Source organism: Gracilinanus agilis, chromosome 1 (assembly GCF_016433145.1).
Source record: "Gracilinanus agilis isolate LMUSP501 chromosome 1, AgileGrace, whole genome shotgun sequence".
In the NCBI taxonomy this organism is placed as follows: domain Eukaryota; kingdom Metazoa; phylum Chordata; class Mammalia; order Didelphimorphia; family Didelphidae; genus Gracilinanus; species Gracilinanus agilis.
Window position 1 is genome coordinate 128,111,162 of NC_058130.1, and position 16,466 is coordinate 128,127,627.

Consider the following 16,466-nt stretch of genomic DNA (forward strand, 5'->3'; position numbering starts at 1 on the left):
GTAACTTTTAAAAAAAATTTACTCAGAAGAGCAATAACTAACTGGGAAGCTTTGCAACAAGTTTCTCTAATGAAAGCCTTATATCCAAGATATGTATAAGAAGTAGATTTATATAAAAGACTAAGAGCTTTAGATAACCAGCAGAGAAGACTTAAGAGCATATGAACAAGCAATTTTCCAAGGAGGAAATCCAAACTATTTGAAAAAATTATTCAAATAATTAATAATCAGTTTATTTATTGCCAATTACACATAACAAATTTCCACTTAAATTTTCCAAAATTATATAATTCAAATTGTCTCCCACTCTTTTCTCCCCCTCAACGAGAGCCTGCAAGCAGTTCAATCTGGGTTATACATGTAGAATCACTAATAATTAGAGAAATAAAACTTAAAGCAGTTCTAAGGTTCTATCTTATACTCATTTGATTGGCAAAGATGACAGAAGAAGAAAATGACAATTGTTGGGGGAATTGGAGGAAAACAAGGACTATGTTGAACTGCTAGGGACCTGTGAATTGATTCAATCATTTTGAAAAGTACTTTGAAACTATCTTCCAACTAGGTGGTGCAGTGGATAGAGTGCTGGGCCTGAAGTCAGGAAGATTCATCTTAACCCTTAAGTCACTTAAACCCGTTTGCCTTGGTTTCCTTTTATGTAAAATGATCTGGATAAAGAAATGGCAAACTACTCTAGTATTCCAAATGGGATCATGAAGTATACACTAAGGACATGTTCTAAGACCTACAGAAGATATCTGAAACTAAGGACAGTACTGAACTCTATACAATTTAATTTTAACACCTATGTTAATTTTACTGTATAGTACTGTGCTGTCCTATTCCTCTCCTGGATGATCTGTAGCCTTGTATCCCCTCCAGCCCTCCCTAAAATAACATAAAGAATCCTCCAAGTGAAAACCGTTATATAAAGAGAAGAACTGTTATATAGAGAGACCATTCTGGTGAGCTAACCTCTAGTTCAGAGAAGAGACCTTTGCCCTACCCCTCCCACCTGGCTGTTGGACCATTTGTCTTCCATCTGTACATGCTGGAGTACCAATGTCTGCCTCTAGGCTCTATGAGTTCTTGAGTCATGTGGCAGCCCCCTTCCTCCCTCCTCCTTTTGGAATGTGAGGTTGACCTCAAGTAATTGAAACCATGGAAAGTAAATCTGCAATCATGGATTAGGCAGGTGGCAACTACTCTATTTTTTATAAGACTTTTATTCATATATTTTGTTCCGCTTAGAGGGGGGAGATTAGATGGAAGACAACATAAATGTAAGAAGAAATCCCCTCTTGTGATTCAAAAGGGAGAATTTAATCAGTGGTATGATTAAAAGAATAGTTTATAAGCACTTAACTGAGTGATGGATGGGATTGGAGATACATAGAAGTTCAGGCAGTCTTATTTTTAGAGCCCAATTATTGAGAAGCAAGCAACAGAAGAATATCAGGTGACTGCTTAGGACAACAGTTTCACCTTGAATTTGGGAACTGTCCTTGTAGTCCATTCACCTGAAAGATCTTGATTTCCTCAAGGGCCAAAGGGAATGAGAAATTGTTTTGGACTCTGAGGTTAAGGTTGAACTTATAATTACTTCTCTATATAAATCTTTTACATGCTGAAATTTGTTATACTGTATAGTAAAATAGACTTTACATACTAAACTACTGGATTTGGAAGTGAGGTTAAGAATTGTAGCATATTACAGAGTTATAAAACGTATATACCTTTTGACCCAGCAATATTACTATTAAACTCATTTTCTAAGGTGATTAGGGAAAAAGGAAAAGAGCTTATATGTTCTAAAATATTTATAGTAGTTTTCTTTGTGGTGGCAAAGATCTGGAATTTGAACTGGAAATTGAAGGGATGCCTATCAGTTGAAGAATGACTAAACAAGTTGTGGTATATAATTATGATAGAATACTACTGTGCCATAAGAAATGATGAATAGGTTAATTTTTTAAAAACATGGAAAGACTTACATGCAGTTAGGAAAAGAAAAATAAGTAGAACCAAGAGAATGTTATATACAACAACAGAAATATTATTTGAAGAATGACTCATGTATGTTTATCTCCAGAGAAAGAACTGATTAAGCAAGACATAATTTTTTATATGTATATATATTTTTGTCAAGTGGTGCCTTATCTTTTGGGGGAAGGGAAAAGAGGGAGAAAGTTATTTTAGTGTGACAAATTTAAATTGAAAAAAGAATTGTCATGTAGCTCAAAGCTGTGGTCTTAAGATCACAAACTAAAGTGTTGGTAGTAAAACTGACTAGAAACAAATGCAGGATGTTTTCTGTTTGAAGCATCCCTCATAAATCTATCTCAGTAGACTCCCAAAAGAATAAATTTTGAGTTGATTTTGGAAGAAGAAAAAATTTACTTGACCTCCCCAATATGGGAAAAAATCCATTTGTTTCATTTACTTCTGCTATATATTAGATTCTAGAATTTTTCTTAATAGTTTCCTTTGAGAATAAAATTAGATCAGATATGAGATTGTAGTTGATAAACTTTATTCACAGGGAATCTTTATATCACAAAAACAGGGTTCTCTCTTGGCAAATTTTACTGAGGAATTTTCTAAGATAGAACTTCTTAGACATTATTAAAGACACACTAGGAGGAAACTTTAACTGAATTAATTCTTACCATTGTTTCCAGAGTTGCCAGAGTTTTTATAATCTCTGATTAAATTTAATTTGACCAATCACCACTACTGTGGTCCACCTTTTTTCCAAATGAAATATTGATTTGAAGGGAAAGTTTTATGGAGTCTACAAGGTAGAGATGGTGAATCTTTTAGAGATGTAGTACTGAGCCCCACCCCAACCCTACCCCCCCAGACCAAGTGTTTTGCCTGCCCACTCCAAAGACCACATGCCATACCCCTTCTCCCCCAAGTTCTGGGTATGCCCTGTCCCCCCACCCCCTTACCCCTTACAGGGGAGGGAGGAAGTATTCCCATTGGGCTACTGGATGGAGGGACAGGTGAAGTGAGGAATGTCCTTAGCAAGTGTAGAGGAGGGGAGGGGAGTAGCCAGAGTGCTCCATGCCCCTCCAGCTCTGCCACCTGTGAGCCACCCATTTTATTCTCTGTGCACTCTCATTGGACTGCTGGGCAGAGGGGTAGGTAATGTGAAAAAATGTTACCAGGTGGGCTGGAGACGGGGAGGGGAGCAGCTCCACCAGAGTCTCTCTGCCCTTTCTAGTAACAAACTCTGGGGGCGGGGAGGGTGGCTGCGTGCCCACAGAAAGTGCTCTGTATGCCATCTTTGGCACCCATGCCATAGGTTCACCATCACTGCTCTAAGGCCATGAAATTTCACTTTCCTTGGCTTCTTGAATTTCTTTCTCCACAGTTCGAGGCTTTCTCTCAGAGGCTCATTTTAGGGAGTACATTACATTGGAAGAAAGTGCTTCCAATGTCCTGGCTGCTATTGTTTTTGACCACGTTTTCCGCAAAAGAGATGAACCATTGCCAATTAAGGTGAGAAAGTCATACCTAAAACCCAAGTCATTTTCATTACTAGTGCTGGTACTTGGAAGGCTCCCCAAATCATTTTGTTTGCCATGCTTTTATTTCAGATTATACATTGGCTAGATATCTTATTCTCAAAAAATTATACATAAATATTTCATACTTCCCTCTCTGGATTATCAAGCTATTTAACTAGATTTCACTGTAGAATAGAGAATCTCTCAAACTATTTTCTAACTGTATTGTACTGTGAAGATGGTATGGCCTGTGTTCAATTACTTGACTAATGACATGAACTAATCCTGAGTCTAGTATCCGTTTTGTCATCTCTTAACATTTCAAGTCCAGTTTTGTTGTTTGGGTTTTGTTTTGTTTTTTTGATAAGGGATAAGGACATTTTATGTGTAAATGACTATTTTGGGCATGGTTCCTATTTTATCGTGAGTGTGAAGGAGGCACCAGCATTATTTTGGAGTTGCTGTCTGTCGTGAAGGCCTTAAATGTGAGAAATAATTTGGGATACTGGAAGAAGGGAGATAATATAGGTAGCCTAATACCACTGAGGTAGACACAAGTAGAATTTTTTGTTTTGTGTCACTATGTAGTTACTATTATTCTGACGTGAATAGTCCTCATTGGTTCACTTAGACTTCCTATAGTCAATCCTTTCTACTTGACCCCAGTCAAAAACTAGTTTCTAATATAAACTTTAACTGTGTTTTTATTCACATTTGTTTTCCTCAATTTCAGCGTTTCATAGACACTTTTCTATTTTCTCTTCATAGATTAGGTATTGTCTACGCTTTAATCACTCTCCACGGAACCCTGGACCCAAGAGGATTCTTTTTAGAAAATCAACACAAGGCTGGCACACTACCACACTTTTTCCACTCTTTCCAGACCCAGGACCTAGGGAACCCTTTTCTCCTGATGGGGGAGATCCTGGTGAGGAGGACCTTATGCTAGCTTGTTTGAATAATAGCATACTACTATGTGGCCCTGAGTAAGTCACTTAACCTCAGCTTATCTGTTTCCTCATTTGGAAAATGGGGCTAATATTAGCATCTACCTTCCAGGTTGTTGTGAGGATCAAATGAGAATATATGTGAAGTGTTTAACATAGTGTAATAGGTGCTACATAAATGTGGGCTATTATTATTGTTATTGTTAATAGAATTGCAATATATCCAAACAACCTGTAAACTGCTTCTTTCTTGATGCAAGTAGAAAGTGAGATATGTCATGGAAATGCCATTCTGTCTGTTTTAGGACAATAATTTTAATTTTGTGTGTGTGTGTTTATAAATACAGGTATCCCTTCCACATCATGGAAGTTAGGGACATAGCACCCCCATGATCTAGAAAATCCGTATAAAAATTTTGACCCTCCGTTTGTACCAAAGAAGTCTGAATTTTTTCTTCTTCTTTTATGGGGTGTTTACAGTACCTTTTTTTAAAAAAAAAATAAGGTTAAGTATTTGGTCATAAGCTGTATGTAGGTAAATGTCAATATTTCTAGTCTTTGTGTGTCATCTCCAATTTTTGTATTCTTTTTATAAACTAACTTTGTACTTATTTTAACTTTTAAAAAATGTGTATTTATGGTGTTAAAATATAAAATATGTTGACAATTATACAATATGTTTTAAGCATTTCTGAATTTCTAGACTTTTTCCATGTCCTCTCCTGGCCTTCATGTGTCATCTTTGGTGTCTGTAAAACTCTCCTCAAATTTTCCGTTTAATTTCTTATGCTGACCCATGATATATCAAAACCAAAGTAGGGAAAGTTATAATGTGGAAAGGACACACACACACATATGAGCAGAAAAAGAAAAGTACAAACTAGTATTCTTAAGATACTTTGAACATTGATGCACAAATTTTAAATAAAATATGACTAAATAGACTACAGTCACATATTAGAAGTTATACACAAGGACTACGTTTATAATAGGAATGCAGGTTTGGTTCGGCATAAGAAAGATTGAATATAAATATAACAAAAATATTTGTAATATAAATAATAAAATTGTTAATAAATTCAAATTTCTTTTTACAAAATCCACTCATTTTTATTTAAAACTCTAGAAATCATAAGAATAAATATAGTCGACATATTTCAATCTAAGAGTAAACATATATTATACCAAAAATTTATTAGTATTTTCTGTGGGATCAGGAATAAAGCAAGGATGCTCAATCTTGCTGATATTTAACTTAATGCCAAAAATGTTTGCTATCATAATAAAATAAGAAAAAAAATGAGGAAATAAATATAGGAAAAGAATAAACAAAATTACTGGTTCCTGTAGATAGTGCAATGTTGTACTTATAAAACCTCGAGAATCAACTAAAATTAATAGAATTATTAATAATAAATTCAGCAAAGTCACATGATAAAATTAAATGCACTTAAATCATCAATATTTTAATATAAAATCAATTGAACACAATAGGAAGAGACAGAAAACATTTTATTCATATTAACTATAGAATCAATAAAATATTTTGGTGTGTATCTACCAAGATTCATACAGAAACTACATGAATACACTATTAAAAATTTCTTTACAAAAAGAAAACCACATTTAAAATATTGGTAAAACATTAATTGCTCCTAGATAAGTCCATCCAATATAATAAAAATGATAATGCCACTTAAATTAATTCACCTATTCAATGCTATTTCAATCAAGTTCCCTAGAGAATATTTTATAGATGTAAGAAAAAAACAACCCTCACGCAGAAGAACAAAAGGTAAAAAAATCTCAAGAGTATTAGTAAATAAAGGTTAAAGGAAGGGGGTCTATCAGAATTTCAAACTGCAATAACAAGTTGAAATCAACAGTGTCAAGTGATACAAAGAAGTCAAGAAGAATGAGGAGTGAGAAAAGGTCATCAGATTTGCCCTTTAAGAAATTCTTAACTTTGGAGATTTCAATTTCAGTTGAATGATGAGATCAAAATCAGTGTTGAAGGTTTCTTGTTCAACCTTTGTTTTGAAGAGGACTAGTGACATCATGGGGTGATGTTGTGACTTGCATGTAGATAGGATTAAGTGAGGCAATGTTGCACATAGTTGTCAGCCTCTCTGTTCCAGAGTCCAGTAGCAAGATGGAAAGTCAAGATGACTGTCAATGGCCTGGGAAGCAGTGTATATCTTTGATGTCTTTGATGTTTGACCAAGTAGCACTCCACAGCTCCTGCTTCAGACACCTTCATGACCTTTGGACTAAAATTGTTCTTATCTGCCCATTCTGATGAGGGGAAGTCTTCACATGATTGAGGTAGACTCCTCTTCCCCTTTAAGTTGCTGATTGGTTTGATGTCTTTTGGTTATCCTCAACGTAGTTTAACCAATTTGTTGAGATGGTTTTCCTGGGATGTGGATGTTACACATTCTGCAGCCCCTTGGAGTCACAAGTGAAGGTTTAGAAGAAAGTGAAAGAAGTGAAGACAACAAATATAGATATATTTTTTCAAGGATTTTAGCTAAAAAGTGGAAAATTAGAATAGAGAAGTACCAGTTGAAATTAGATAACAATTTTTTAGTTGACCCAGGCAACATAGTTGTCTGACTTTCCTCTATCTCTATTCAGTAGCAGATGAGTAGGGGCAAGGAGATAGATGGTGACTGTAATATAGTGTTAGGTTTTGGTGCAAAGCATAAGCATCACCATAAGACAAATAAACAACATATTTGTATACACAGTGCATGTGTAAAATTAACTTACCAAACATATGTTATTAAGACTGACAGTACACTAATAAGATTTAGAGTCATCAATGCTTATAATCAAATTTAATTGACTATTCAATAATATAAGCTTCAGACCCACTAGGAACAACACTTACCTGATTCTTAAGATCAGCATGCCTCCTACATCAGATGCTCATGACAAAGTTCTCTCTGCCCAGATGGAGGTTGTGGGTTTTCCCTCCAGGGTGAAATTCTAGCAAGACTGTCAATCAGTATTGATCTCAAGTGAACAGAGAATGCTTATATTTCCAGGTGCAAAGAATGCAGGAATCTGTTCTAGATACCACCCAGGGAGAGATAGATGGTTAGGGCTAGGGTGAGTTTTTATGATTTTGTGTAAGGGTATTTGCAAATTACAACTAAGTTCTGTTTCATGAACAATGATCTAAACTTATAATGAACAGAAACTGTCAATCTGAATTGTTATTTTCCTAATGTCATTAGCAAATATTTATGAGTTGTTTACCAAATTTTGGGGACACACACATGTCATCGCCAAACTCACATCCTTATTACAAAAACACAGTTTACATGACAACTACTCAAGTCAAAAAATGGATGCTTAAGACAAAACACATTTAGTCCCACTATAGGTTTGGAGAGTAAAGGATTAAATAGCATTGAACTAGTTAAATAGTCAAGGAGGAGAATATAGTCAGATCAAAGGTGATGGACTGGGAGAGTACTGAAAAATGCAAACATAGTAAGCCATGATGAAGAATAAATGTAGGACAAATAAAAATTTAGGAAAATATAGAATGATAGAAAAAATTTTAATAGAATGTCAAAGTTCTTCACAATGGAAGTATTTTGCTTGTGGACATTGGCAAGATTAAGAGTATGATCATTCCTGTTTATCTTTCTTTGATCCCAAATCCTAAGTATTTTCAGACTTTTGGAGTAAACATTTAACAAAATGTTTGTTTACTGACTGACTTGCTGACTTGTAAAGACTATTGTGGGAACTGAGTAAATTGAGGAACTGATATATTAGAGTATCTCATATAAAGGCAGGAGCTGAGATGAATAGAAGTATTGCAAGCTTAGGTACTGATGTTACTGAGAAAGGAAGGAGGTTTTGCTGGGGGATGGTAGATAACAGCCACCTGGGTCTAAATTGGATGACAAATTTTGATAGTCAAGTGTGAACTTCAAGGTGGGACAGGGTGCTGAGTGATGGCTGAAGAGGAGGAGTTCGCAGGTATTAATGGGATACAAGGAGGATTCCTTGAGTATTTTGGCTCTCCCTCAGCACCACTGTGCTGAGTAGTAAAAGAAGGTCGTTCAATACTGAGAATGATCATCAGAGTGCAATATCATCATGATGAACCCATTTCACTTTGAGTGCCAGAAAGTGGAAGGCCCTTTAGAGAAAGAGGTCAGAAATGAAGGGAATTAAAGCAATCATAGTTTGGAATGGGAGTTCTTCAAGTCCCAACTGTGGATGTTTTCTTCACATCACTAACCTTATTCTGTGAACATACACTGTTCTATTTCAAAAACCAACTGCTTTGTACCTGTTGTGATCCCCATCCTTTTTTTTTCTCATTTAGGTTATCTCAGAGAAGGATTCCTGACATTGCAGCATGCCGTGGACAAAGCTATCATGAGGTACCATGCGCGAGAAGCTGCCAACGAGTTGCTTGACAAAATCTCCTTAAATATAAAGAGGTTCCCTTACCCAGCTTACGTTAAGGACGATTTCCTCAGTGTTGTACAGTTCACGTTGCCTCTGCTTCTTGTGCTGGCCTTTACTTTCACCGTACTGAACATCATCCGTAGCATTGTGAATGAGAAGGAGAGAAAACTGAAGGTAGCTATTTTGTTTAAGATGGAAACCATCTGAGAGGCTGGAAGTAGTGCGGGGCAGAGAGAGATGGAATTTCTAATGAAAAAAATTAATATGATAGGCACGTGATCAGCCTGCTCCTATAGTCAAGAGACTGTTCAGCCAACAGAGTGAGGATTTTTCATTGGAGTTAGAAAGATAGTGTTAATATGGTGTGCCAGTGTTAATATTATTACAATTCAATGCTTAAACATAATCTTTATCTTGAAATTGACTTTTCAAGAGTATTGCCTTTTCAGCTGAAAGCTGGCATTCTGATAGAGCCCACTTATAAAACATTAACATCATTGTTTATTTGCATAAAAATTATCTTTAATGGAAAAGATGAGTCAGAAAAGAAAGAACACCAATAGCTCATCTGTTTGGTGTCATTCTTGTTCTAGTCCTCTCCATGTGTCTGCTTAGCTATTACCAGCTCTTCTTTGTTAAGGCTCTGTTGACATCACTGTACCCAGATACAAGAGACTTGCTAATTCTTCCCATTTATGTTGAACATATGTGAGAACTCCTATAGTTAAGCCAAAGCAAGGCTGTAAATTTTCAATTTCACCAAAACACAAATAAGCAGAAACAAATGTGTTTACAAAAGGAAGATTTTTGATTCTTATTTTTTAAATAAATTCAGAGATTAATTTAGGTGCCATAACTTATGGAGGTACCTAGCCCTGGTTTGTTTTCCTCAATTAAGTCTGTCAGTTGAATATGAAAAAAACTTATCAAAAATTTTTATCCAGTATAGGTTTGAATTGGCATTATTTCCAGGTCTCATGAAATAATCAGTCCTTTTGAGGATCTACTAACTACAATGTACTTCCCTAAGCATTGAAAGAAATGAAAAAGAAAGTAACACTAATGGTTTTTTTCTTTATTGATATTTTATTTTCCCCCATTTACATGTAAAAACAATTTTTGGTTTTCATTCTCTAATATTTTGAGTTCCTTCCTTTCTCCCCTGGACCTCCTTAAGACAGTATGAGGGGGAGAAGGGAAGGTAGATGGAAGGATGGATGGGAGATAAGAGAGAGGAAGGTAGAGGAAGGGAAAGGAAGGTAATGGTCAGCAGCCCTGGCAGGGGGAAATTGACCAGAGCCCTTTGGGGCTCAAATAAAAGATCAGAGAGCAACTTAGGGTTTAGAATAGTTAGGTTTTATTTAAATTAGAAAAGGGAAGGTCTAGGGAAAATTAAGAGGTAGATAGAAAGGAAAAAGGCGCTAAGAGAGAGCTCAGGATCTGAGAGCCTCCAGGCTTGAGCAAGGTGGGGAGGGGAAGGTGCCAAACTTTCTCTTTTATACTTTCTCCGACACCTCCCACAAAGGAAGTGGGAGGTGTCGGGGGAAGTTGTACCAGGGATCCCTGGCAGTTGTAGACTCCCAGAGCTTACAATAATTTTAAATGTGACCAGTCTCCCCAATGGATCATAACAAACACAAATAAATTTACAATTACGATAAATAAGGGGTATATTCATCAATACAAGGGGAGAATGGTAACAATTTTTTACAATATAAGGAAATCAAATACCTTTTTTCACAACAAAACATTTATATACATAAAACAAATGTATTTAAACAAAACAGATGAATTTAACAAAACAAATGAATTTTAGCAAAACAAATGAATTTAAAACCAGACAAATGAATTTAAACCCCCCCAAAGTTTGAAAATTTGCACATCCAGTTGCTCTCTTAAGCTCCTGGATCAGCATGCATTCTCCATGTGGTCTCCACAGGCATCTTCATTTGGATTCCAGGAGGTAGTAAATCTCTTTTCCTAAAATAACTTAAACTCTCCATATGAAATAAAAACACATTCCCCCCTGAGGATAGAAAGAAACAATGAAATCACAGAGGGATATATGGCTGAGGCAGGAGGCATATGAATCACTGCCAGTCAAATTCATCAGAAAAATTAGCACAAAAAAGGCTAAATAATTAGTGGATGAAAAATTCTAAACATCTAATCCCAAATTTTATATGGAAAAAATTCTAAATAAGAAAAAAAAAAGAAAATCATACTAGCTCTTTGAATAATGCCCAATTAAAGCAATCTATGTCCAATATCATGCACGTACCCACTTAGCAGCCAGGACCACAGTCAACCATAGTAAGAAATTTAGAAAAAAGGACTAGATTTGTATTTATTGGTCTGATATTACATCATTTCTTCTTTTCTTCTTTTGTCATTTCTTCTCAGGGATAGAATATGGAGCCAGAACAGTCAATTGTTAGGTACTTGACATATAAATTTTCACAAGGAGTGTAGTTCAAGGAGTCCTACATCTTAACATATGTTAAGCATGGCAACCTCGATGCTCACACTAGGTTCAAGTCCTTTTTATTGGCATAGAAGGCTCAGCAATCCTAGTAGGATTGATTTCTCTTTTTGACCTGTGTACTCATTTGGCATCAGTCAGGTTAAATACATGCTGCTTTGGCACTGTGTAGGTATCTGTGCTTCTTTGGCACTGCATAGATGAAATCTGTGCTACTTTGTTGATCCCATCTCTTCGAATCAGACATATGTGCAAAGTCCCATATTAGCAAAATACCAATGGCAGTTTCAGTAGTTTAAGGCTTTGGGGCAGGCAGTTACAGTTAGAACAAATGGATATACTAAACCTACACCTAATCTAATAATCAAAAACTCTTTCAATTTAGATAACATGTGCTTCAAATACAAGAATTGCACATGCAATTATAAAAAAGGTGCTAAAAATTCAAAATATATGTATCTCCTATAATCAGTGACAATGAGAAAAAATATGCATATGTATATTGTAATTCATGTCACTTAAGGAGGGGTAGAATATAAAGGTTCTTACCCAAGAATTTAGATGCATTTCCTCTTAGCTTAGCTATGATTCACAGTATGAGTGCAAATGAGGTAAAACAATGGAGTTATAAAAACAATAATACAGTTAAGAAAATACAGTAAGCAATTTTATTTTGATATATATGTGCTATCATTCAGTACATATTTCCTTATTTGTCATGTTGTGGAAAAAGGAAAAAAAAATCCTTGAAGAAAATAAAGTTAAGAATGGTCCACTTTAATCTGTACACAAATGCCTCTAGTTAGTTCTCTTTCTGGAAGTGGATAACATTTTTCATCACAAGTCCTTTGGGATTGTCTTGAATCATTGTGTTTCTGGGAATAATTAAGTCCTTCACAGTTGTTCATCATACAGTATTTTTGTTGCTGTGTGTAATTTTATTCTGGTTCTGTTCACTTCACTCTGCATTAATTCATATAGGTCTTTCTAGATTTCTCTGAAATCTTGCTCATCATTTCTTATGTATTTCATTATAATAATATACCATAACTTGTTAAGGTATTCCCCAATTGATGGACAACTCTTCCATTTCCTGTTCTTTGCTACCACAAAAAGAGCTGCCGTGAATATTTTTGTACAAATAGGTACTTTTCCTTTTTTAAAAATATTTATGGGATGCAGATCTAGTAGTGGTATTACTAACTCAAAAGGTATGCACAGTTTTCTAGCCCTTTTGGGATACTTTGCTCTATATTAGGATGGTTGTATCCCTATTTTTCAACATTCTCTTCAGTATTCATCATTTTCCTTTTCTGTCATATTCACCAATCTGATAGGCATCAGATATTATCTCAGAGTTTTAATTTGCATTTCTCGAAATAATGATATAAAGCATTTTAAAATATGACTATAGATAACTTTGACTTTCTTCATCTGAAAACTACTGCTCATATCCTTTGACCATTTATCAATTGGGGAATGATTTAGATTCTCACAATAAATTTAACTCAATTCTCTAAATATTTGAGAAACGAGGCTTTTTTGTTAGAAACAAAATTTTTTTCAAGTTTTGTTTCCCTTTTAATATTGATTGCATCAGTTTTGTTAGTGCAAAGCTATTAAATTTTAATATTGTCAAAATTAATCATTTGACATCTCTTAATGCTCTCTATATCTTGTTTGGTCATAAATTTTCCCTTTATCTATCAATGTGAAAGGTAAACTATTCCATTGCTAATTTAATTTATTTACAGTAGCACCCTTTATGTCTAAGGTCATATACCCATTTTGACCTTATCTTGGGATATGGTGTAAGATGTTGGTGTATTCACAGTTTCTACCAAACTGCATACCATTTTCCTAGCAGTTTTTAAAATAGTAAGTTCTTATAACATAAACTTAGGATCTTCAGATTTATGAAACAATAGATTATTATGGTCATTTTGTATTGTGTATTATGTACCTAATCTATTCATTGGTGCACTGTTCTGTTTCTTAGCCAATACCATATTGTTTTGATGATTACCACCTTATAGTACAGTTTGAGATCTGATACTGCAGGGCTACCTTTCTTCACATTTTTTTCATTAATTCCCTTGATATTTTTCTTCCAGATGAATTTTGTTATTTTTTCCATTTCTATGCAGTTAATGTTTTTCAGTTTTTTAGATCTATTTGTGTGAGGAGTATTTCATAATTGTGTCCAAATAATTCTTAGGTGTGTCTGTGTAAGTAGACCTTTAGGTATCTTATATTGTCTACAGTTATTTTAAATGAAATTTCTTTTCCTGCCTTTTGCTACTGGACTTTGCCAGTAATATATAGAAATACTGATGATTTATGTGGGTTTATTTTATATTTATATCCTGCAACTTTGCTAGAATTGTTAATTATTTCATCTAGTTTCAGTCGATTCCTTATGTTTCTCTAAGTGTACAATCATGTTGTCTGCAAAGAGTAATAATTTTGTTTCTTTATTTCCAATTCTAATTCTTTCCATTTTTTCTTTTGTTGCTATAACTACCATTTCTAGTACAATATTGAAAATTAGAGGTGATAATGGGCATCCTGACTTTACTCCTGATCTTTACTGGGAAGGCTTCTATCTTATCTCCATTATAGATAATGCTTTCTGATGGTTTTATAAACAGAGTACTTGTCTTTTTAAGGAAAATGGCACTTATTCCTTTCCTCTATAGTGTTTTTAACAGAAATGATTGTATTTTGTCAGAAGTTTTTTTCTTCATTCATTGAGATAATCATATGATTTCTGTTGGTTTGGTTATTGATATGGTCAATTTTGCTGATAATTTTCCTCATCAGCCCTGCATTCCTGGTATATAAATACCACTTGGCCTTAGTGTATGATCTTTGTGAAATATCGCTATAATCTTTTTCATTACAGAAATTGTTCTGTTAATTTTCTTTCGCTTTTTTTGTTCGTCTTGATTTAGGTATCAGCACCATATTTGTGTCATTAAAGGAATTTGTTAGAACTCTTTCTTTGCCTGTTTTTCCAGATAGTTTATATAATATTGCAATCAGTTGTTCTTTAAATGTCTGGTGGAATTCTCTTGTGAATTCATCTGATCCTGGAAATTTTTTTAAGGGAAATTTTTGGTGGCTTGTTCAAATTTATTTTGAGATGGGATTGTTTAAATATTCTATTTCTTTTTTGATTAATCTAGGCCAATGATGGGCAAACTTTTTAAAGAGGGGGCCAAAGGAAAGGAAATGCTCGTCTGTTAGTCTATTTAGTCTGTTTCTAAGGCAACTCTTTTGAAGTTTCATTGTATTGTATCCTACTCATTGTATTCATCAGATTAGGAATTATGTCATGCTGGATAGAACATTTCAGGGGACCACATCTGGCCTGTGGGCAGTAGTTTGCCCATCACTGACCTAGGCCATTTATACTTTTGTCCATAATCTCTTAGATTGTTAGAATTATTGACATATGATGAAGCAAAATAGCTCCTAATAAATTTCTCTAATTTCCTCTTCACTGGTGGTAAATTCACTGTTCTATTTTTGATACTGGCAATTCAGTTTTCTTCTTTCTTTGTTTTTTTTTTATCACATTAACCAATGGCTTAATTGTTTTATTGTTTTTTTTTTCAGAAATCAGCTCCTTATTTATTAATCCAAAAGTTTTCTTACTTTCGGTTTTATTAATCCCAACATTGATTTTCAGGATTTCCAATTTGGTGCTTCATTGGAGTTTTTATTTATTATTTTTCTAGGGTTTTTTTTTCCAGTTGCATGCCCAATTCTTTGATCTATTCTCTTTCTATTTTGTTGATGTAAATATTTAGTAATATAAAATTTTCCCTAAGTAATGCTTTGGCTGCATCCTATAAATTTAGATGTATTGTCTTATTGTTGTCATTCTCTTTAATGAAATGATTGATTGTTTTTATAATTTGCTCTTTGATCTACTTATTCTTTAAGATTAGATTATTTAGTTTTCAATTAATTTTTAATCTTTCTAGTGCCCTTTTGAAAGTAATTTTTATTGCATTATGTTATGTGAAAGGATGCATTTAGTATTTCTGCTTTCTGCATTTGGTTATGAGACTTTTATGCCTTTCATGGTCAGTTTTTGTGTAGTCACCATATACCACTGAGAGAAAGGTGTATTCCTTTCTTTATCCATTCAGTTTTCTCCTGAAATCTATCATATCTATCTTTTCTTTTTTATTTTATTTTTCTTTTTAAATTTTATTTATTTAATTAATTTAGAATATTTTTTCCATGGTTACATGATTCATGTTCTTTCCCTGCCCTCCTCCCTCCCTCCTCTTGTAGCCAATAAGCAATTCCCACTGGGTTTTACATGTGTCACTGATCAAGACCTATTTCCATATTATAAATATTTGCCATAGAGTGATCTTTTAGAGTCTACATCAGTCTACATCCCCAGTCATATCCCCATCGAACCATATGATCAATCATATGTTTTTCTTCTGTTTTTCTGCTCCCACCGTTCTTTCTCTGGATGTGGATAGCGTTCTTTTGCAGAATTGTCCTGCATTGCTGCTAGTAGAGAAGTCCATTACCTTCAATTGTGCTACATAGTAACAGTCTCTGTATGCAATGTATATCAAGTCCAATTCAAGTGTATCAGGGTTAAGACAAGATACAATGTTACCTATATGTTTTTGGGAGGTTTTTGAATTAGGCTTTGGAGCTTGAAATTGAGTTTCTTTTTGGCTATCCTTTACATTATCTGGGATCAACGGTAACAATATAACACTCTTCTCTGGCAAAACACTTCTCTGCTCTGGGGCTGGCTGTGTTGCCAATTTATTCCCCTGAGTTTTTTACTTCATTCAGCATAGTGTTTAAGCCACTACCTGCAATAAAGTCTTTCACTTTTTGGCTGGCTAGCTTTAAGCCTATATTACTTTTGGCTAGTCCCTTGCCCTTCTGTCCCACTTCTTCCACCAAAGTCTGTGGCAACATAGTGTTTTCCACAAGAGAATGTTTTTCCCCATACATTTCTCTTTGTAACTGGCTTAGTTTATTTTTCATTACTAATCCCTCAGCAGTGGACTTTCTATTTTTATCTTCTAGTGTGGTGTA